The sequence below is a fragment of the Anastrepha ludens genome, chromosome 6 (assembly GCF_028408465.1).
Source record: "Anastrepha ludens isolate Willacy chromosome 6, idAnaLude1.1, whole genome shotgun sequence".
In the NCBI taxonomy this organism is placed as follows: Eukaryota; Metazoa; Arthropoda; class Insecta; order Diptera; family Tephritidae; genus Anastrepha; species Anastrepha ludens.
The window spans coordinates 56,114,732-56,136,706 of NC_071502.1; the positions used below are offsets into that span (position 1 = coordinate 56,114,732).

A 21,975-nucleotide genomic window follows, 5' to 3' on the forward strand; every position below is an offset into this window, starting at 1 on the left:
TAAAATGTCTAATTCATCATCAGAGCTGCCGTCGCAGCAATGATATGTCCGGGAACTAAAAAACTCCCCCGTCGCTCACTCTAGAACCGCTTTCGTATTGCATCAGAGCGGCGTTCCATCTCCCTCATTACAAAGGCATCTGGGTCCCATTTTTAAGCTACTTAGCATCTTGTCGATTACAGTTTCAGTGGTAGTGTTCTCCAGCATTCGATTTTGTTCCCAACGCATGCATTGGAAGAATGTATGTTCAACATCATCTTCGGCGTCATCCCCGTATGCATGTCGGTTGTTCCCATTCCCAATTTTGAACAGGTAACATATTTCTAGAAATACCCTTGCTTCAAAAGTATTTGGGTTGTATAAAAACTGACTTCGCCGAAGTCTGTGCCATGTGGCGACGTCTTTTTAAAGCCTAGCCGCCCATCTGGGTCTCAGTCTTAGCATTTCATTCCTTATTTCGTGTGCTGCAGATTTCCTTACTCTTTCTTTCATTCCCTGTTTCTTTAATACCCATGGCTTTTTCCTTGCAAAAGCTAGTAAGTCTATCGATACTGAACTGCTTATTACTTGAACAGCTCATCCTGCGCGGTAGGTGGACACAACTCTTGGGGCTGCCATACATTGTACCGGTGCTAAGAGCTTGGATCAGTGCTTTACCTTTAGCGCATTTGCCCACAGTTCAGCTCTGTATAAGAGAACGGTAGCCATCATTTCCCGGTTCCTTTGGGTTGAATAGGGATGCCATCTTAGCGGTTTTTTCTGCTGCGTAACCAGAAGGTTAGGCTTGTGGTTAGCGTATTTGAGCAAGTTTGCATGCAAACTTCCAACGGGATGTGCTTCTTGGTTAGAAGTATTAGCTCCGTTTTCTCTGTCGCTAATTTGAGGCCACGTGAACGAGCTACGAGCTTTTTCAAGGTTTCGTTCTGTGATGACTGCTGCGATATTGTCTGCGTATCCCATTAGAGAGGTACTATCGGGTGTTTCTATATTGAATATTTCGTCACTGCTACTGTTCCACAAGTCGGGTCCGAAAATTGATCCTTCACAAGCTGATTAATAAAGGCGCTTGCCTTACAAATATATATGTATGCATGCCACTCTCCAAATAAGGAAAGGAAAAAAGGGTACAATAATTACATAACGTGGGAGTTCCCCAAAATAATTCGACTTAGAGCAACATGTGCTAAAATTTTTATTCGAGTTTTAGAGAATAAGAGTTATAGAAGTTCGAACTGTATTTGGAAATTTCGACGAATATTTTGAAAACTTTTGATTTTTCTTTGCCTAAAAAAATGTTTACTCATATTCTTAAGACGATTGCCTAGTTCTGGTATATCTGTTATAACTGTGGTATAATAATTTGTACGAAATTATTGTTTCATAGACCAAATATGCAAAATAAATGAATACAATTTCCTCCTACACAAGTGATTAACTCCCAATGATCTTTTGAAATTGTTGAACAGTCTTGTGATTTATTTCATAGCAACTAAATGATAGGAAGAAGACATCTCCTCCAGCAGCAGAGCTGAATTATCTATAAAGCCATTAATTGAGTGAAAATTTAGTTGGATGGTTTGTATTCCTAATGGAAATATTAATGCTTTTTTCATATCCTAATGCCATATTTCAAATTACTTTTGAAAGACATTCGATTTTTTCGCGGTAATTTTAACGCAAGGTGCTTCAAAACCCAACGTTATGAATCAACTCAATAGCTGCCATAGCCGCATGCGCTGGTGCGTGACTACCATTCGTTAGTGCCCGGGTTCGAAACCTCGGGCATGAAATACTAAATTATAGAGAAGGTTTCTTATAATGATGATTATCTCTCAGCAAACAATGACAAACCTCCGAATGTATTTCTGCCATGAAAACGCTACTAACAAAAAACCATTTGTCTTTTGGGGACGGCATAAAACTGTAGGCCCGCCCATTTGCAGAACAACATCAAGATACACACCCCAAATTGCTTTTATTTTATGCACACAAAAAATGCCACATTTTTGGCTATTATTTTAGACTTTTAAAACCGCTACATACTCGTGTACCAAGCTATTAACACGATTTCTATAATTTGCACAGCTTACGCTCGAAACTCATAAAAAATCCCATTAATAATAAAATCGTGTAAACTAAACAATAATAGGATAATATTTTTAATATACAAGCTGCCATAGACTAAACAGATGAGTAGAAAAATAGAAAAGAAAATGTATTTTCTTTGACTTCTGTTTGGTTGAAAATTCTTAATAAAAAATCATAAATGCAGTTAATGGGATACGCAGTGTACAAAGTAATTTCAAACCGAATGCAAATTTAATTGAAAGCACTCTACGATTTTTACGGCATTTTCTCAAGAAAAGTGGAACGTGAAATGAAATAGAAAAAAGAAAAAGTTTTCGTTAAAAATTCTTTAAAGGTATTAAAAATGAAAGTATGATAATATAAGAATTACAATTTTCATAAGCCTCCCAGATCAATAGCTCAAGTGTTTATTTTCTATTGCACAGTGCGAGTCTTGTGAGCGCTTTGAGCGGATGACTCAATATTGTGTAGAAAATCTGCCGCTGTGTAATATTTTCATATAGTATTTTATTTTTGTGGTTCCGCTTAAACAAAACTTATTATCATTGCAGTCGATATTGGAATTTGTGATATTAAAAATAGTGAATTTATGAATTGGCGGTGATTTGTTGAGAATTGTGAAATTGCTTTTAAAGAAAAATTTCAATATTTAAGGAAATGGTTGCTTAAGAAAGTAACAGTTGTTTTTAGAGATGTGGATTTTCTTGCGAAGCTTAAAATATTCAATAAAATATAGTCGTCTCTACAGAGGTGCAAAACTGTTTTTTTTAATATTAAATATTCATTGTGGTGAGAACTTTCGAAAGTAATGGGGGTTTTTTAGGGGTATACGATTTTTATTTTTTAATTCAAATGAAACTGTTATTTGAGAGAGTAGCGAGTGTTTTTTGAAGGTGAAATTTTTTTTCAACGGTTTCTGACAACGGTTTGTACTCGGTTAGGGTTGGCAGCCGCATCGCATATAGGGACAACGATGCCACTTAGACCACGAAATGGGGGCTGGGCTACATTTCCCTCTCCATATTGAACCATCCTGAGCTTTTGACAAAGCGCAAAAGGTTGTTGATACCTAAAGTGTATAGATTATGAATATGAAATATCAGTTCCTGCTTCTGGCTAGAGCCGGGCATGTACAAAAAAGGTGTTGAATTGTTTCCAATTCCTCCTCATTTCTGCAGCTACAACAGAAATCATGCGTGTAAACGCATAATCTCCTTGCATGATTTCCTATAAGACAATGTCCTGAGAGGGCCCCCAATAAAAGGTTTTGATTTGAAGTCTACTCAGTTTTATAATACTCTTGGACAGACGTAAGTTTAGCCTTGGCCATGTTTGCCTAGCTATTTCACAGGTGTTAGCGCAAATCCATCTTTGATTTGCAGAACTCATAAGTGCATCCTTAATGAGAAGCTTACAAGATGCGAGAGGTATCTCCATAAAATTACTTATGTCTGGCATACAGGTACCTTCTCTTGCAAGTTGGCCAGCCCTACAGTTCCCTGGTATATCACTGTGGCCTGGAACCCAGCATAAGATTATACGATATTGCTTGGCCATCTTATTCAGAGATTGACGACAACGTAAGACACTCCTTGATGTTGTTTAGAATGCATCCAGGGCTCGTAGGGCAGATTGGCTCTCTGATAGAATGCAGATATCCGTTGATGATATTCTTTTTGTACTAAAGCAGCCAAGAAATAATAATGAGACACGTTTTAAAATTCACATAATTATATTCGTTTTTTTTAAGGAATGTCAAAACTAACCCTTTTCTAGGATGAAACGTCATAAGAAATCACAAGATTTTTGCTTCACTGATGTAAAGTAAAGTCCTTAATTTCTTTTGGGATACTGTGGGGATAATTCCTTCAGAATGTATTAACCTTCTACCTCCTCCATGTATGGGTCATTTTGGTTTCTTTTAGAGAAAATACAAACATGCCAAATTTCATGACAAATGTCATCTATATTTTAAGGTAGTATGCACCTTACGTATTTTTTTTCGATTTACCTTGTGCATAGCAAAACGACCCATTTGGGAAAAGAGATATGGTAATAAAAATGGTTAACACATTTGCTTAGTTGTGGTTAATATTTCACATACTAGTGCTGCTTATAGAAGTGCGAAAGCTAAAACTTTCAACAAATGCGTGTTTAATTGTGTGTACACATATGTGTATACATGTAAGAAAGTTTCAAAGTTGCTGTAAACAAAATAACTTTGTTACTCATCCGCAATGGTGGTTTATATGCTTGTATGAAGTAATATACAAAAGTTGTTCCCGGCATTCACAAGTGCTTTAATGAAAGCATATATCAAGGGGTAGTGTTAGAAAGTTTGTGCAAAATACATAACATGATAAGTTACCTGAGAATTGTAGCGGACGCTTGTTGAAGTGACACAACCGACTATGATTTACTTAGCAAATAAACGAAGAAAAACTTAACACAATACTTTCTTGTACTCAGTACATTTCGAAGTTCATTTCTCCACTATCTCCAATCTTTTGCAAACTGGGTCTGTCCTTTAGGTGCTACCACGTTTCTTACCTTTGGATGTTTGAATCTGTCATGGGAAGATGTTGAGAAGGGTGTTTTAGCTCTCAAACCCTCCACAAAACGGATATTGACGGAACAACATCAAGACGCACACTACAAATAGGAGGAAGAGCTCAGCCAAACATCCTAACAGGGTGTACGCGCCAAATATATATATATATATATATATTTAGTAAGTAAGAAAAAATTAATTTTTTTTTGTTAAATATATTTGTAGTACCTAAGGAGTCAGTAAAAACAATTGTTTGTGGATTTCTGAAATTAAATAAATAAATAAATAAAATATAAATTTTCATGTCTGTTGAGATTTTATATTCCAGCAAACGGTCTTGGAAATACCTTCGAGGAAATTTTCTTGCGCAAAAGGATACATGTACCTATTTATACATAATCCAGGGTGTATAAAATCTTTGCCAAATTTGCCGTATTGAATGCATTTTTTATATCCAGTGTTACTTATTCTTATTCTTATATTCTTTAGATGCTTCGAGTCAACGAATACCGCTTATTTCGTCTAGTACCGGTAGTGTATCTACACTTACGGCATGAATAGTGAATCCTCCTTTTCTAAAGCCGAACTGCTTATCGGATATACGTCCTTTAACTTGGACGATTATCTCGAGGTCGAGTCGAATAGGCGAACTGACCCGTAGCTAGAAGTTTCTAAAGGAGATCTACCGAGTTTTGACGGCAAAACCAGCGTCTTCCAAATTAATAGGAAAGTTATCCCGTGTTCAATAGATGCACAAACGATGATGACAAATTGGTGATAGCCAGTCTTGAAACTAGATTTCAGTTTCAATGTCAACTGGACTGGAAATATTATTTCGTTGGCTTTTAAACATTATTTCCTTATTTTTGAGTTTGCTTCATCATTCATCATTGAAGCTGCAAGGAGGTTGAATATATGCTTGGACCCCACTACATTTGCTGATCATTTCAAACCAGCTGGTCAAATCATTTCATTGAATACGTCATAGTCCAAAGTGCCGGTTTACTATCTACGGTGTTTCTGGCGTGATTGCTTTTTTTTTGTAGTCGGTAACAGTAGCTCAGTTTTTAATTGAAGAGCTTGTAATATCTTTGATTGGTCCGAAGCCATTTCTATAGACGGTGTATTCTTCTCCGGTACTAGCGAAGTTACTTATGGGCATCTGAATGCTTCCGTGATCACTTTATTCTTTGGACTAGTCAGCTGTGTAGGCGTTAAATTTGCCTGCAATGATAATGCGCTGTGTGGAGCTAGCATCTATGACAATTTTCCTATTGATCACTTCAAATACTCCTGTAACTGTACTTGGTGGTATGTCGTATTTATAAATCTAGATATCCTCTATCCTTTCTTAGACGAAGTCATTTTCTGGGGCCATGAGTTCTACGTACGTAAGGGGACGACCACATGTCCAGACTACAGCTTTTACGCTGGTATCTTGCTTTCAACGCTTCGTTTAGTAAAGCAACATCAACATTTAGTTTGTGCGGCTTCGCTGTGCTTGAGTTGGAGAAATCTCATACCGATTTAAAATTTTTCATAGCCGCTTACCGGATACTTGGTCGGTTCCTCTTTTTGTACACACAAAACATCTGGAAGCATGTGCACATAATTTCCCTATGGTCTTTCACTTCCGCATGTAAAGCAGATGCTTTTGTAGACATTTTCACTGGTATAGTTTTCTCAATGCGGCACATAACCCAACCTATTCGAACTTTGTCATCTCCTTATAATTTTTTGGCAAAATCCGAAGGTAAAAAAATTCTTGCTATTTTTCTTAGTGTACATGGTTCCATACCTGGGTGCATTTTCCTTCTAAATATATTATGTTCTAAATAAAATACTTTAAATGGCCACACTGTTGGCTGAACTTTGCAAAATATCAAACTAATTTTTTCAGAAATTTACACATTGCTGTGTTGCATGCGCATACTGACACACAAGAAGGCAGTTTATTAAATGGGAATAACTGTTTTCTAATATGCTGTTCGAGACACTTCAGGCATGCTTTCCCATGTATGTGTGCGTTCAAGGGTGCGTGTGAGCTGCTAGAATGCGAGTGAGTGCATGTCAAACAGCTTTGGTTGCAAGAGTTTATGCAAGCAAACAAAAAGAACATGACCAAGCAACAGCAGCAACCACGAAGTTGTACACACATACACACATGCGGAAGTAAGCAACATATGCATAGGTATTTATGTACTGATGCAAACAAGCGCACCTTGTCGAGGTTTTATGTACCATCACGTTTGGCACTCGGGGTAGCATGAAGTGTTAAAGCAACAAGATACCGATATAATGAGTGCACATGAAGTGGCTAGCCATCAGAAGCAGTTGCAGAAACAATAGAAGGCGGATGACACAATAGGGCAAGTAACCAAAGTTGCTGCTCTTCTACCTGCTACACGTTTTTTGCTGCTGCCTGTTCAGCCACATATTCTTCTGCGATGACTAAGGAATTCCACTGTAAATTATACAAGCATTTAACGAGAAGAGTTGTGATTGTTGTTATACCTCCAATTTGTTTTTTTAGTTTCAAATTTTTTACCTTAACTTCTCATTTTTTTTTTCTTTCCTGAAAGCAAATTGTTGCTCTTGCTATGGTGGTCGTTGTGGTTGTGGTTGTGGCAAACTGCCTTCCAGGTAAATTACATGCACTTGCATAACTATTACGATACATATGTACAAATACATTTATACATAAGTGTAGATACATACATAGTTAAAGACTTGTGTGTTTACGTCAAAATGGAATTTGTGCATTGGTACATACGAAGTGAAGTGGAGCAAAATCATGGCTATTCTCTTTCGGTAAATCTATACACCTACTACCCTTCCGAGTAAATGCCTCCAAAAGTATTTGGAACATTCCGTTGTTGCTAAATGAACTGCCCTGTACATAGACTAGCGTTGTCGGTTTTCTTGAGCCCTGAAGGTTGATGTGGCTACCGTTTACAAGTAAGTAAATTTTTAAGTGGTTACATGAACGTAGGGTAGAATTGTGTTATTTAACCACAGATCAGGCCAAAAACCAGAATAGTTCATTGTGTATCATTTATGATTTATACAAAGTGCCCTAAGCGCTGAGCGTATGACCGGGTAGAGAACCGCGTAAGCTTCGATAGTCGTGCGGATTATTTAGTCACAATCTCGCAGTGGACAGGTGAACAATGACTCGTGTGGAATAACCCGTCGGAGGTTTTATTCCCGTTCCAATATTCGACATTTGCGTGATGCCATAAATGAATATTTGATTCGCTCATGGCTGCGAAGGTCGGTGCAACAAGCTCGATCACAAACATCCCACATTTTAGTTTCAGTATATAAATTCAATTGCCCGCGAAACACTTTTAGAAACTCCAGAAAATGCTTAAAGTCGAAGGATAATCTGATGGGGAATGAATCTTTTTCTTTTGCGAAAAATTATATAGGAAGTATATCGAAGTGAAATATCCGTAGGCCATTTCGCGCTTTTTCTGTAAAACACAGGTTAGAAAATACGTACCCTATTACACGGATTACTCTGAGCGTAACTGAATAACCCCATCTCTATAATCAATGGTGAGGGAGCTAAAGTTGATTTAATATTTGGAGTCATTTTCGCAGAGTTTTTATCGAGAATACATTTGCTTAAACGATCATGATACATCTGCTTAAATGATTGATAGGGAAGCGAACGACGCAATATTTTTTATTTTTCGCTTGCCATTTGTAAACTTCATTGTATACATTTCATCATGGAACGCTACACACTTGAGCAACGATTGCAAATCGTGCAAATTTTTTATGAAAATAATCGTTCTGTTGCTGTTACTTTAAGAGCTACTTTTTCCAAAAAATCATCTTCAGTGATGAAGCTCACTTTTGGCTCAATGGCTTTGTCAACAAGCAAAATATGCGTTACTGGGCAGAAAGCAATCCACACGTGATTCATGAGGCACCGTTGCATCCCGAAAAAATCACTGTTTGGTGCGGTTTACATGCCGGCGGCGTAATTGGCCCATATTTTTTCGTTGACGAGAACGATCGCCACGTTACTGTGAATGGAAATCGATACCGCGACATGATAAACGATTATTTTTGGCCGCAATTGAATGGTATGGACTTAGACGACATGTGGTTCGAACAGGACGGGGCCACAAGCCACACAGCACACGCTACAATTGATTTGTTGAAGATTAAGTTCGATGAGCGCATTATTTCCAGAAATGGACTGGTCGAATGGCCGCCGCGCTCGTGTGATTTGACGCCTCTAGACTATTTTCTTCGGGGTTATGTGAAGTCATTGGTCTACAGTAACAAGCCGGCGACGATTTGTGAGCTCAGAGCTCAGAGCCGATTTATGCAAAAGAGTGGTCGAAAATTGGGTTCAACGATTGGTCTTCGTAAAACGTGCACGCGGTGGTCATGCAAAAGAAATCGAATTTCATACTTAAATGTATATGTTCAAACTCGATAATAAAAAAAAATTAGTTAAAAAAGTCAAACCGTTTGTGTTTTATTCAAAAAAGTTCAAAAGTTGAAGCGCTCTTACTGAAAAACGCTTTATAAATAGCTTTTGCGGCTGCTGTTTTGGGCAGCACAGGTAGTGGAAGTCACTTGGTTGGTACTGGCAGTCCTAGGGTGATACACAGGTTGCCTATACATGGTGTTTGTGCGATGGTATACTACGATTTTCGAAGTAGATTATCCTGAAAAGTTTACATTAATCAACTTACTTCGGCTCTTGGCACTCAGCCAGTTTGAAACGCTGGTACAACAAGTTTCAGCATGACCGTTTGATCATTCCCGGATGAATTTCGTGAAGGCCGTCCAAAAGCAATTGTTGTGCCAGATACAATCGATGCTGCCGTCAATTGCTAATACAAGATCGTCATCTGACATATCGCGAAATATATGTATACATCCCTGGGCATAAGCTTATAATCAATATTACACGAACCCTTAGGCGTCAAAAAGATTTGTTCTTGTTCGATAACACATAATTTGGCAATTGCCCAAAAAAGAACGCGTGTCGGTTGGTGTATGGAAATGTTGAAGAAATGCAGAAATTGAACGAAAGATGTACGCGGAAGAAGCACCTGAAAGCAAATGGTCGTAAGAGTTTTCAGAAAATCTGGTAATGTCGCAACTGTACCACTAGAGAAACTTAAAACGGTCAATTCTGAGTAGTACACAGCACTTGTTTTGTGTTTTCGGAGAATTAAGGAATTAAGGACCTATTATCCTTCACGAAGAGAATGCGAGCTTACACGTATCGGCTCACACAAGAGAGTTTTTGAGCACTCAAAATATCGAATTAATGAGTCATTCGTCTTACATCCCTGATTTGGCACCTAATGATTTTCTTTTGCATCTGAACATCAAAAATAAAATTTTAAAAATCTTTGCGGAAGTCTTCAAATATATTTTAATCAAATATATATATCTGAATATTCAAATTTGATCATTCCAGTGGAAAAATTGCGACTTAAGTCGTAAGTAAGTATCAAAGTAATGAGTGACAATGGAGGTTTATCAATGTAGCCACACTCTTACTAATCACCTAGCTAACGGAGTTAGACTGAGAAATTTCTATTCCACGTAGAATGATCTTTTTGTTTGACATTATTTCTGTGCGCAATATAACTTTTCTATGCTATTTTGTTATTCGGTGATGCTAGGCAGTCGCAATGCAAGCACTGGCTCTCAGAACTACAGAGAAAAAGACTTGATGCCATTTGCTTTGAATGAATTACCATTGGTATATAACTTATTTAACAAACGAAAACATTATAAAACTATAAGTTCCTCTACTTGAGAACCAACATCAGAATACACACCGCCAATTGGAAGAATATTTTTGAAAATGACTAAGCCAACAATTTCCCGCTTAACTGCTGTCAAACAAAAATGCTGTGTTGTCGGTACAATGACGCTAAATTTATATATTATTATGCAAACTAAGTTTATCGTATCGCTGGCTACAAAAGCTTTCGGCTACGTACGATTTATTATTTTGCTAATTTGCTAACACTTGCTGAAGTAATTTAGTATTTTGCCTATAGCGCAATTCATTATCACATAGAAACGACCTTCAATCTGTTCATACGTTTTTATCTTTTTTACTTGGCTTTTACTTTAGTTTTTGTTTTATTTAAAATTTTTTTTTCCACTCACAAGCGGTCAACGTTATCAAAATAATTTCTGCGCACAAAAGAAAGATAAAAGCACAAACAAAAGCACTCTTAGCTTTATTTTTAAGAATATCACAATAGTTTCGCCACACAAAAAAAACTAGAAAATAAAACAATAAAATAAAACAAAAATATAAAAAAACTATGAAATTTTTTTTTGGCTTTAAACAAATTACATATAAACATACATATATTATATACATTGCTTTATGCCACAATTTACTACATTTAAATAAAACAAACTCCATAAAAAATAAAAGTATATAGAACCTAACTTATCATATGCAAACAAGCGCATTCATCAGCGGTGAATGGGTTTCGTTAACGAAATATGAGCATTTTTATTACCACGCACTCTACCTTAGCAAACCAACCCATCGGCACTTGAGCGATTCCATATGAAGCGATCTAAGTATTTTGAACATTGTCTTAAATTTTGGTTTATTTACAGATTTTTGTATAAAGAAAAGTAAACTGAATTTTGGTACAGAGCTTTTTAAAGTGAAATATCTACATAACTTTTTAACATTTTTATAAATTTTTAATTTTAATTTTTCGCATGAAATATATTTTTCAATAAAATGTAAAAAAAAATCCTTTTTTTTCGAAAAGTTAGGAGAGGAATTTTTTGTTTTGCCCTCATTTTTTTGAAAAAACAGTACAAATATCGATTTTACCTACTTTTTTCATTAATAGCTGATACTACGCTCAGTAATATCTGAAAGTTTCATAACTCCATTTTCATAATGAAATGGAATCCAACTTTTCCAGTTACATTCAAAAACGTAGAGCGCACCAGTGAAAAGTATATACCTGCTTGCTAATGTACGAGGCTCCGATACGGGTACGTAGTTTGCTGCAGTTGATTTGCTGCACGTAGTTGAATATATGTGACTGTAAAAGTTATGGGGATTTCATTATGAAACTTGTAGAGACTACAGATCACCGATTCAGCATTTATCAAAAGAAATAAAGAAAGAAAATAATCTGAGGCTGGAGGTGTTTAAAAAAAAATTTTTTTTAGATATTTTATTCTAAAAATTAAGAAACTATATATAAATTGTTAAAAAACAACCGAAATAATGAACTAAAATACCACCCTGGAAAGAAATTTTTAGCTTAGAACAAATCTCAAAACTGATATTTTTTTCAGAATTTTTTCAGTTTACTATACTTCTCATTATACTCAAATTACAAATAAACCAATTTTCAGAAAAATCAACAAGAATTACCAAAATACTTGGTGGATCACTTGGCATAGAATCGCTCACTCGTGCTGCTCCTCTACGACTGAGTGGCAGCAGTAATGCTACTAAATCGCTCCTGAAATTGAAATATTCTAACTTTCCGGAGTTTTATTGGAACCATTGCACAGAAAAAGCCACGAAAAGGATTTTTAGTAATCTTTAGTTTAATATATACAAAAATATGTGAATACAAGGGGCCAAAAAATTAATCATCTAACTTTGGTTTTGAATAACTTCTTAACTAAATAAAAACATAATGATTTTGTGTGACGAAAATCTTTATTTTGACCTTTGCGCGCTCCATTGCTTGTCGGTTTGTATACCGCTGCTATCTAGTTCACAAGTGTCCGATATGATTGACGTAAATTTAACTTTATATACATTTTTTGCATTTTCGTATTAAACACTTTCAAAATCACAAAAGACTTTGAAACGATTATAAATAAATTAATATTCAATTATTTTCCTAATTCTTTATACTTTCAGATTTATTAAGTAATGGCAGAAAATCAAATCAGTAGAATTTGAAAGCGGCTGTGTATGAAATCAAAATAACTGCAAAAATTGTTTGATTGGCGTACAATTTGCCTCCAAATTATTAAACCCAGTTGAGAGTGAATAAAATCAAGTGGTAAGTGTGGGAGCGTTATTCCTATTTTATTTTTTCTGATCAGGGCTGCCTCGGGAGACTCGCATTATTTTGGCACAATTGCGTTCAGGTTATTGCAGCAAGTTAAATTCCTACTTATCCAGAATCGACCTCGCCATTATCAATATAGGTATGTCAGGCATGTGAAGGTACCCCGCACGATACTAACACATACCCTTTAATCCGATTCACCTAACAACCTCTCCCAACCCGTCGAATCAGCGTATTTACTGGACATACTGTTAGATGAGATGGAGAATAACCACCGGTGACCGTACTGGCAGTGCCTGATGAACTGTTACAATAACAACAACAAATAATCGAATCAAAGTCAATGTCTGTTGTACTGAAAAATTATTTCGTTTGATAAATAAGCAGCAACATTTTCTATGCGTATCTGCATGCATGCGGGTGTATGTGAGGGCTTATTTAAATGAATCATTCCGATTCATACTATTTGGCGCCACCGCGAATGTGATTTTCATCTCAGCCACTAGCGACAACACATTTTTCATTATTTCAGACACTAGGGGCAAAACAATTTTTTTAAACAATCACTGCTAATAAGTGACTGTGAGCGGGAGTATTTATGTGAAATTATTTGTTTGCTTGTTTGTTACTTGAACCGCAAAACAAGCGATAAAAGCGCACTCATACATACATAAACAAACATATGAGCATTTACATACACACTTACTACCACTCATTTACGTGTAAAGTAATATCAGCGCGCTTATCAGTTGCCCGTCTTGTCTGCTTGTATAAATATGAATGGCCCAAAGGTAGTATTATAAATGGGACCTGAATTACATGCCGCCTTTTGTTATAGTGAAATAAGTTACCCAGCAGTAAGTAAAACTATTTTGGAAATAGCAAGCGGTTAACACTTTAAGGCACGATACTGGTTACAACAAGAAACTTTGTATGTGCATGTGAAAATATAAAGTAACTATATTTTGGAAGCACACAATACAAATATAGAACTGTTTTTGTATTACGTATTCCTCATAATAGGAAAGTTCAAAAAAGAAAAATTTTACGTAGAACTTCAATTATTTTCTCGCCAGAAAATCGCAGTTGAAAAGTAACAAAAAAATGTCTCAAAGCTGGACATATTTAAAAAATTAAATTGATAAAAAAATTGAAAATTATTTCTGTATAAAATCTATGTAGAGCTTCACGAAATAAGGAAAACGCTTAAAGCAATTTGTATATTTAATTTAATTTTCATACAATGGGTGGTTAGATTTCTAGGGCCGATGTTGCATGTGACCACATTTAAACGTCAACGACACCGTTGGACTTCTTTCTCTGGGGTTATTTGAAAGAAAAGGTATACGTCGATAAGCCAGCAATAATTCAAGAGCTAAAGGATGAGATAATTCGGCACATTAACGGCATAGAACCTCAATTATGCCTCAGCGTCATCGAAAATTTTGACCATCGGATGTAGGTGTGCCGCCGAGGCCATAGCGGCCATCTGGCGGATATTTTGTTCCGTACGTAATTGAGCCAATATTATCATAATAAAGAGAAATGACAATAATTTCCTACAAAAATTGTATTTTATTCACAACCAACACCGGCCCTTGAAACTTAACCACCCTTTTTATTTAAATTTAATAGTATTTGACATTTCTGTTCAGTAAGGTTTGGCAAGTCATGATGAATCGTGAAAATTTACTTAAAAAAAATCCAAAATAAATCTGTTCGCGAAGTTCATAGAGGATTTCGTTCATTTTATATAGCTCGTTATTTCATTCGAAATGAGGAAAGAGCTGCCATTATGGTGCCACGCTATTAAGCCACGCTGAGTGATTTTTTTGTTTTTAAAAATTAGTCAGCTAAACATCGACGACATTCGGTTCCAAAAAGACGACGCAACTTGCCATACAGCGCGCTTAACAATCGATTTATTGTAATATTCAAGACAGCGTTGATGCCATACGCAAATTTATTGGCCCAATTTGTTGGAAAAAGCAGTCAAAAATAGGGCTCATCGAACGGGCCCTTGGCGTACATATGCCTAATACCATATTCGAAAATCAAATGCCATGAAATTATCTACTAGATTATAATAATAAGAACTCATTTCAACAATATTTCTGTTTCGTATTATCATTTTAAGCTTTTAAGAGTTTAAAAAACTCATTTGTCTACTTTCGATTATATCAGAGAAAGTGAGGAACCTGATGGAAAGGGGAGCCGGAGGTTAAATATTTATTCAGTTATTTTGAAAATATTAAAACTCCTGTATTTTACAGCGAAGTCAGTGTAGGCCACAATTCAAAATCTACAGCATAAATCGTTTAAAGTTTTTACATAATTCATTAGGTACCGCCGAGAACTTTTCGGTTTAGCTATTATTAATCGTTCATTAACAAAAAAGCCAATAATTTTGGCAAAACTTGGGAAATTTTTACTTTTAATTCAGGAAAGAGCAATGGTTCTCCCAGAAATACCTCGGTAAACGTCCATTTTAACAAATACCTTCTTTTTTTTATTATTCTTATATTTATTTCTTTTTACACGATAGATACGTGCCCAAAAAATTCGTGTAAAAAAATTCGTATGAAAACAATATTAAAAACTTTTTAGAGTTTACTTACGAATTTATTTCGTGCTTACGCATTTTAACGCTTTAAATATGTATGTTATAAAAAATAAATTATTAAACGGCGAGAGCAAAATCTACCGAGTCTCAGTGCCTTTTCCTGAGACCAATTTAAAAGCTTCGTACATGCGTCGAAAAAAAAAGAGAGAATTATGTGTAATTATGTTGCGAGTTAAGATATGCACCGCAAATTCAATTAAATGAGGTTCACAGTCCCTTTCTAATTTTTCAATAATTTGCAATTAAAATTTTAGAAAACATTTTCCAAAAGTACAGGGTGGGCCATATAGCGTTTGCTTTTTGAACCACATATTTTTTTGAGAATGGTAACACAAATGACATGTCAAATGTGTTCATAATTTACTTAAAAGTTTGGCATTTACGAAATGGAACGCTATACGCTTGAACAAAATTGGGAAATATTGAAAATCTATTTCCAAAGTGGTGAGTCTTCTTCTTCTCTTCTGATTTTCTCATCGGTGACTACGTCAATAAGCAAAATTGTCGGATTTGGGGCTCAGAAAATCCACACGTTACTGTAGAGAAGCAAATGCATCCACAACGAGTCACTGTTTGGTGCGGTTTTTGGTCTGGCGGCATCATCGGGCCATTTTTTTTCGAAAATGAGCGAGGAGCCGCGGTTACAGTAAATGGCGAGCGTTACCGTGACATGCTCAACGAGTTGTTTCCAAAAATTGAAGAGGATGACATGGACGACATTTGGTTTCAACAAGACGGTGCAACTGCCAAAGTTACACTCGAACTTTTGGCTACCGTTTTTGAATTCCGATATTAATTGGCCGCCTCGGAGCTGTGATTTAAGCCCGTTGGACTATTTTTTGTGGGGAGCCGTTAAGGACAAATGCTATGCGAACCATCCAGAGACGATTGATGCCTTAAAACACGAAATCGAATTGCCATTGGGTTGATTGAATGGCCTACTGTAAAGCCAGTCGTAGCAGTCATTTGAACGATATTATTTTTCATTCATAAATGACAATGTTCAATCTTCAAAATAAAAAAAAAAGTTTGAAAACTGCATTTGAAGTTGCAGTGAACCTACAGTCTAATAACTTAAAATTATTGATATCCCTTTTACGGTATGAGGCAGTAGGATCAACAAAATACAGGAAATGAAGTGCACAACACACAAAACTTCTCTACTTCGTTCAAGTCGATTGATAAGACAAGTTACTGTGATTTTGCGCCTTGACTTTTCAGCTTCGACAGAGCCACTATCACGAGTGACACAATGATGCAGTCGACGCATATTGATACATTTTGATTATATTAACTTTTCAATTAAAATAAATATACTTTTCTTGTAATATTTTTTTCTAGTACAAAAACCACATAAAACCAAGTTTCAAACTTTTTGCAAAATAGTTCATAAAAATTGTAGATACGCAATTTTATAGTCTACTTAATTCTAGCAAAATGAAGTGCAAGAGCAGACTCAAAACTCTCGTTGGTTTTTGATAGTTTTTTCCATATAACTAACGGACGAAATCCTTTTTATACGAAAAATGCGAGATATGAGAAAATGAGCAACACCATCAAAGAACAAAAAATTCAAAAATTAAAAGAATTTTTCAACATGTTTTCAATACTTTACTATACCAAAGTGTAATACGTTTTAAACTGCATATGAAAAGTTTTTCAAGAAATTAAAACTAAAACCCTAGAATTCCGATGATAAATTTGTCGAATTTTTTAGTTTTTGTATAAATCCTGAAATTTGGATTTATAGGGAGTTAAAGGAAATTACATATATGTATATATATGTGATGTGCAATGAGCTACTCTTCTGTATGACAAAATAATGAATTTTCAAAAAACACATAAGAAATATAATCAAAACTGGTCAAAACATTGAGGTACTACCGTTTTATCGCGGAGTTGCTAGCATAAAACCACGCACTAAGTGTTCCACTCTGCAGCCGTTGTTCAGTAGTGCAGAGATAGTCACAAAACTTGTACTAGCTCGAGAGGAGATCGTTCGTATTTTTCACCGCAATAGTACATTCATACGTGCCTTTACGATTGCTTTTGCGCAATTCAACTACATTGGCCCGCATAAATATGGCACAACTTTGGGCATTGTGGCATTCATTCAATCAATTGTTCGACATTCAATCACACACGAGTACATACCAGTGTCAAGTCAACTCTCGCATCGGTTAATATAATCGCTCATACGCCCCGCAGGCTCGTACATATACATATACGTATGAATGTATGAATATAAAAACAAAAGGTTTCGTAATTTTATATTCCTCTTCTGCACATCGCTCTGCCATCCGTGTCGTTCGAGTAGGCATTACAACATGATTTACAAGCATTAATACATTAACGCGCCTTTGTGTGTGGGTGTGTGTCTGCTTTCTGCAGTAATTATGTGCAAACAAGGCACATTACAGCTTTCACTGCTGTCGCAATGGTCATCATTTGTGTACTGTGGGAAGCAAAGTCAAAGCATACTTTTTTTCAAACAGTTCACCAATCTCTCGTTCATTCGCCTCTTCTCCGGCTCGTGCTGTATTTTATCTGCTAGGAATAGCCATACAAAAGCTATAAATAAATTGTATGCGAGAATTAAGAAAAAAAATTAATTCAATGTTTTTTCTGTGACACTTTTATCAGAAAACGTGCACACATAAAAATTCTGATTGACATGTTTGAGTGCACATAACAGGCAAGGAGCCAGGCTGACGGACTTCCTGGGGTCAAGGGTCGAAGGACTTTTAGTTTACTCACAAACTCTTCTCATATTGCACTAAAATAATAATATGGACATATATTTTGTTAGTTTTCTGTTTGCCCATTATTTCTGTTTACAAATTTCCATATTCCACTTAGCACTCACCCCTACTAAATGCTTATGCTCATTTACCAGCTTTCTTATTGTCCTATCCTTTGGAATGATTCCCAAGTATTTATTCATTCACGCTTTGTTGTACATAGTTGAAAAATTATTACTACGTAGACGTCATATACGAACTTTCATGTTCTGTCTTCTATTCTGTCGCTTCGTTAATTACGGCCGTGGCATTAATTTTTCTGTTTTGAGTCACTGTCTTTGGTGTCCGTCACTAGAGATTAAATATATCAAAATCATCTTCAACGTCAGTGATTTGTACGCACACTTTGATTTGCCTAAGGACGCAGAACATCTTTAGTCGCATACTTGTAAGTATATATGCACAGTTATAGTGACGAGAACTTATGCTTTGACTGTTGCTTGTTTGTCAAATTTAGTAACAATCATTGAAAAATAAACAGTTATATATGGTGCGACGCAAGTACATAGCATTTAGTCACATTCGAACATCCGTAAGAAAGTATGTCCAGTTAGTCGGTACTGTAATAACAAACTTAATTAAGGTCGAGTGATAGATCAGAAAACTAAGTCTTGGTAGTGATCACTCCATAGCACCCTAATATTGATACTTTCTCTTCTTTCTGGTAACGGAGCAAAGTATCGAGTACTGAATAAATATCGGTAAGACGTAACGCATACATACAACAGTATCGAGTAAAAAAATTTAGCTATAAAAATTTGAATTTTTTGTTTTGTTTTTATTAAGGAAATTTCCACTTTTTGTTTAAATTTTCAAAGGAGAATGCACTAAAATTTCCATTTTCATATAAAAAAAAGCATTCTAAGAAAAATAAAAATTTGTCGTCCTCGAAATATAGTTATTGCTTTAGCAAACTCATAGCAAATACTGCAAAAAAGTATTAGTACCAAGTACCAAACTCCGTAAATGCAGCATCTAAAACAACTGCTAGATTCGGGAAGAAATGATCGGGTATTTCCTTGCAAGTAAAGGTATCGAAGAATCACTAAGCCTCAGTCGGGTGCACCAGCTAAGAAAAAAGTTGACGAGTAATATAGTAGTAATACTGGAATAGCTGGGTTGTACGGGGATAGCTTACTCTAATGATGTTGTTATTGCTGTCTTTGATAAATTTTTTAAGATACCTAATACAAAATGTTCTGAATATACTTTCTAGGTGGGCAGAAAAGTGTGGTATAGCAGTCAACCCCGGCAAAACACAACTCATATTGTTCACTAGGAAACATAGAATCCCTCAGCTAAGTCCAATTATGCTCAAGGGGGAAGCTCTTGTGATCTCGGAAGAAGCCAAGTACTTGGGACTAACCATTGATAGGAAATTGACTTGGAAGTCAAACACCTTACAAAGTATTAGGATAGCGAACCTACCATTTTATGCCTGTAAGAGAGCTTTAGGCAAGACCTGAGGAATTAAACCTAAAGTTGCTCATTGGCTTTATACTGCTGTCGTCAGACTCATTCTTTTATATGGAAATGTTGTCTGGTGGTGTGCTATGGAGAAAACAACCTATTCTAATTTATTGAATGAGTTGCAGAGATCAGCGGAGTTAGCAATATGTGGTGTCATGAAAACCACGCCACCCATGGCTCTGGATATCATGTTACATCTGCCACCCCTGGATCTCTTCTGCAAGTACTCAGCGGCCTGTTCTGATTTAAGGCTCAGAGCGAGTTCACAATGGAAGACTGTCACACATGGACATTCAACCACCTATGACTCCTATACGGATATACCCAGTAATTGTGGTTATCATCTTCTCACTCTCTGATTCTCAATGAAAATCCGTGCTGAACTGGAATGGCTAGAAGAAGATCCATCACTCAACACATCCGTTAAGATCACTTAATGAGATGGTCAAACAATATCGTATTATCTTATGCTGGGTTCCAGACCACAGAGATATACCAGGGAACCGTAGGGCTGACCAACTTGCAAGGGAAGGTACCTGCATGACAAACATAAATAATTTTATGGGGTACCTCTCCCAACTTGTAAGTCTCTTGTTATGTACGCTTTAATCAGTTCTATAAATCAAAGATAGATTAGTGCCAATACCTGTGAAATTGTTAGGCAAACATGGTCAAGGTATATCCAAGAATATTATAAAATTGAGTAAACTTCAAATTAGAACCTTTCTTAGGGACCCTTCCAGGACATTAACTCATAGAAAATCATGCAAGAAGATTAGGTGTTTACATGCATGATTTCTATCATAGTTGCAGGAATGAGGAGGAGTTGGAAACAATTCAGCATATTTTTGCACATGTTCGGTTCTAGCCAGAAGCAGGAACCGGTATTTAAGAACCTACTTCTTAATGAGTATAGATAATCTATGCACTTTAGGTATCAACAACCTTTTACGCTTTGTTCAAAGCTCAGGATGGTTCAATCTGGAAGGCGAAATGTAGCCCAGCCTCTGCGGCTCACAACAGATCCATTTCGGGGTATAAGTGGCATCGCTGTCTGCGATGCGGCTGCTAAACCTAACATAACTTATAGTAGCAAGGTTTGAGAGTATAATAAGATAGCAGTTAAGAGAGTATAGTAAATACAATAATTGACTCAATTGTACCACGCTCTTGAAGGAGTGTAGCGCTCCATGTCTGTTGATATAATAGTTCAAAATTGATACTGCATGATATTTGCATATCTTATAAAATTCCCGACAGGGAGATTAGTTTGCCGGCACCTTGTACCTATATGTTAATATCTGTCTCAATTACTTTTATATCAATAGAGAACAACATGAAGATTGATTCATCGCCAGTGGTACCCGTAAGGGCCGTAAGTGATAATTGGTGACTATTTAATGCCCCATTGTACCTCATGAAGACCTCAATTTAGCTGTAGTATCTTTAAAGACCAGTCGCACAGTTTTTAGGAAGTTTAATTTACTTAATTAAAATAAAAGTGGGTAATTTTACAGCTATTGGATCTTATTTTACAATATATTTCTTTTCTTTAAGGTAACTTATGCTTGTACCTTCTTTTAAGCTATATTGATTGGCTTTATTACCAAAAGAACTATATTTTTTTGGAGGATCGATTGAAAAATCATATATTTTTTAATTAAATATTTATGACAATTTTTGAAATAAGTGGGCGAAACTCTAAATTTACCTTAACATTTTGGTTCAATGAGATTCACAGAAATTTTTAAATTAATTTCAGTAAAAGTTCTGCTTCCACAGGGAAATCTACAAATCTGTTTGCACTACTTTTCCCTATCTTTCCAAGTCAATAAACTAGCTTTCAGCTCGAGTTCCAACGCAGATGCCACTCAAGTTACTAAGCCAGTTTTTGCCTCTTCACACTTCTGGTTTTACTAAACTTTTTTTTAAGTCATAGCCGCACATATACTTATATAGACGGCGTGTACAAATATACAGTGTATGATAAAAGTATGTTATATTAATTTACAGTTAATGCAGTTTCATAGATTTTATTCGATCTCGTATTTCACATGCGGTAAAAAAGAAAAGGAAGCAAAATTTGCAACCAAATGAGAAGGACTGAGGGATGAGCTAGCGAGCAAAGCGTGCAAAGAATGTGAAATAAGGCTTCGGGCACAGCAACTTATTTGAGAACTATGGCATAGTTGAGTTTTGAAGAAAGACAACTCGTCTTCGATGCATAGTCTATTCTGCAGGCGCTCCTTTATTCTTTCGAACTTTTCGGCTTTCTTTGAACCAGCCAATAGCAGATGGCCAGAGAATCCATATATCAATGAAAAACATTAAATCTAAATTGCTAATACCACTCGGAGTTGCACCCATTGCACTTGAATT

At 36.0% G+C, this 21,975-nt stretch overlaps 1 protein-coding gene across 3 annotated transcripts in view; it reads left to right on the forward strand.

Annotated features, from left to right (window-relative positions):
• LOC128866025 (diacylglycerol kinase 1) overlaps positions 1-21,975 on the forward strand; it is a 286,822-nt gene that overhangs the window by 21,831 nt on the left and 243,016 nt on the right. For all 3 annotated transcript variants that reach the window (XM_054106489.1, XM_054106488.1, XM_054106490.1), the window contains one exon: positions 12,549-12,693. The gene's annotated coding sequence lies outside the window, so the exon portion shown is untranslated. The remainder of the gene's footprint in view (positions 1-12,548; positions 12,694-21,975) is intronic.